This window comes from Silene latifolia, chromosome X (genome assembly GCF_048544455.1).
Source record: "Silene latifolia isolate original U9 population chromosome X, ASM4854445v1, whole genome shotgun sequence".
In the NCBI taxonomy this organism is placed as follows: domain Eukaryota; kingdom Viridiplantae; phylum Streptophyta; class Magnoliopsida; order Caryophyllales; family Caryophyllaceae; genus Silene; species Silene latifolia.
The window spans coordinates 95,578,214-95,581,639 of NC_133537.1; positions in this window are offsets into that span (position 1 = coordinate 95,578,214).

The following is a 3,426-nucleotide window of genomic DNA, read 5'->3' on the forward strand; positions in this document are numbered from 1 at the left end:
ATGCGTTAACTATTGACAATGTTTGATATTTAATGTCATTTTATTCTCGTATTTTAGTATGGCAAGTTACATTGGGATATTATTATTTTTAAAATTTTAGATATTTTAGATATAATGTAGCCATTTTCCTAGGTTTGACACATGACAATAAAATAAGCACCTGATTTATATTTTAATATAATATAAATATGATATGATATGATGCACCGAGCAACAATTTAAATTAACCAAACCCAGCTCACATTGACCCAAACTTTGTTGAATCAATATTGTACCAATAAATATTCAAATGAACATCTAAATTCAAAATTAAACACATTACAAATTGCACGATAAAAACAATCTTATATAAAATGCTAAACACTTAAGCTTTGAATAACTGGTCTAATTTATTAAGGTCAATCATTCTTTTACAACTATTAATAGTACATGAGATGAATATAAATGATACAACCTGCGAGCTATATTGAATTGTTGATATGTCTTACATATACTTCCAAATGGTAAAAAAAGTTGCGGAGATTGAATAGTTCAGTTAAGTAACCTTATGGTTTAGCCCAGTAATTTTGAAGAGACAGTCTCTCACTAAGTTACTAAAAGGCCTTTAGTCGTATCCCTTTTATTACTAGTTATGATGTCTTTTATTTGGTACTCCCTCCGTCGCGGTTGTTTTTTTACCTATTCCATTTTGGGCTGTCTCAGTCAATTGTTTACCTTTCTATTTTGGGAATGCCTTTGATGAGCAGTGTTATACTCCACGCTCAGTTTGATCGACTTGTCATTCAATAATTGATTGGCCTCTCTTCTTTCCTTGGCTCGTTGTGTCATAACAAAAGGTAAACAAATGACTCGCCGGAGATAGTACATGTTTTAATAACAATTAAAATCTTAACTATTTTATCATCGTAACCATTTTATTAATAGCCTATTTTGTAGTATAAGTTCCCATTTTGCTACCTCTTGTACCATTTTATCCGTTGAATAATATAAACTCTTATACCATACACTTTGATGTAGTATTTTATACTCATTAACTAATTAAATAATATAAAAACCATACGTTTCAGCTAATTAAAGAGAACGTACAAATTTCATCCTCCAGTATCTAGATACGGAAAAAAAAATCAAAAATCGACATCAATAATATTGAACCAAAATAATTTATGGACTATGAAAATTGGTAATATGATCTTTATCATAACAATCATGCCTTTTTTTTTAATATTTGTACCCAGTTTTATTAGTACTCATTTTATATCTAATAAAACAACACAAATTTTAAAATTAGAAGTAAAAATTAAATTCTCCAAATAATAACGTTCAATAAAATTAAGAAAAGTTTCATACCAAGAAATGTATGATCAAAAGTGTTGTTATGATGATTGATGACAAATTGACAATAGGAAAGCAACTAACATTTATTCTCATGCAAAGGAAGAGAAACGAATGTATGACGGCTAGTCATTTGCTCTTGCTCATGCCAAACTACAATATATTCTCCCTTTTAATCTTGCATTTTTTTTACACGATAACTCTATGATAAAGAGAAGGGTTATTTCATAACAATAATCCATCCTATTGGTAATCTGCAATAATCACTCCATCTTATCAATAATCCCAATTAAATCCAACCTAAGCACCATACCTTCTAATAACGAATCAGCTGATATTTTTTGAAGTTTATGTTGGAATATTTGATAGTTTTTTGACAACCTAGCTGGTATATGTGAAGTTTATGTGTAATATTTTCAAGTGATAAATCAAGAACTTGGTTTATTTGATACACATAAACATCATAAAATATCAGCTAGTTCGTTATTAGAAGGCATGATGTTTAGGTTGGATTTAATTGAGATTATTGATAGGATGGAGTGATTATTGCAGACCACCTATAAGATGGATTATTGTTATGAAATAACCCTAAAGAATAATAACAGTTAAAAATTTACCAAAAGACTGAAATTTGTTATGAATAGACTATGTAGATATGATATTGTTTCCGTGAATGACGCTTTAAAATATTTCGTTTACCTAACTATGTTTACTTTATAGGGAAGAAAATATTTGGGAATTTCCGTAGATATTGCATAATGCAGACTTACAATATTTTTTTTTATTTGTTGCCTTATTTTTGAAGAAAATAACATAATTTTGGAAGTTAGTCAAACATTTGAAAATGAACAAATTACTTCTGTCATTAGTGCGTAGTAATTATACTCTCATTCTATTTTTTTTATAGTCTTAGGATTTCAGCAAATGACACGTGGCGTAGAAGTAAGTGTTGACACGTGGCGATTAAAGGGGTTACTGGTTATTGCTTTAATATAATATATGATGATATATGATATGATATGATATGATGATGATAATCCGGTAGACAAATGGCTCTCAAAAAAAAAGTGTGCACTCTTAGTGACATTTACAAATCTAACTAAATATGACCTTTTCTATGTAATCAAGCATCTCAAATTATGTTGTGTGACTAAGGTATAAGGGTGAAAGTGAGTGATCTAAAACTTGGGAGTGCGATCCTCGATAGATGGCTGCACACAGCCTGCACATGAAAGTATGAAACCAAAAACGTTTAGAGCACGGACACATCTAAAAAATGCAACCTCTACTCAGAGGCGTAGCTACCTAGTAGCATGGGGTAGCAGTCGCTACCCCAAACCCCGAAAATTTGAATAAGAAGATGAAATTCTGCTACTCCATATATCGCTGATAATTGTCAAAGGATAAATAAATAATATGTTTCTAAGGTAGCATTAGGATGTACATGGTCTAGTGGTAAAGTACAAGTACATGTCTCAGTGGATGCGGGTTCAACTCCTACAATAAGGAATTTTTTTTTCACTTGTTGAGTTGTATATTGCTTGTATAAGGTACCCACATTATCTTTTAACCTAAATAATATCTCTCCTAATATTCTATTCTCTAATTCCCAGCTCTATTTCCCTAAAAAAAAAATTCTCAACTCATTAGATTATATAAATTGTTACATATTTTATCATTTTTTTTATTATTTACGTTTGATGGTCATACGAATTGTTCTCGCAAAACAAATGCTTGATGAAAGGTCTTAACTACCTAGGATTTGAGGCATAGTCATTCCCGTCAACAACCACGTCAATTATCGCGAAAACATTTTTTTCGTATTTTCAAATTGAAAGTGTAGTTCTTATTGACAATAAAAAACGAATTGTTTATAAAAAAATTCTATGTTGTTATTGTGTTCACGACTTCACGCTACTTTTCTACCCCAAATTTTCAATCCTGGCTCCGCCCCTGCCTCTACTCTAATGCATTATGTGTGCTAAAATGAGTATAAATAATGGGGCGAAAGTAGCTATGAATTAGGTCGGTAAAGTATCAATTTTTGTAGTTTTAATTTTTAGTCTCGGTACTTATAATTCCCAATTTTCTCAT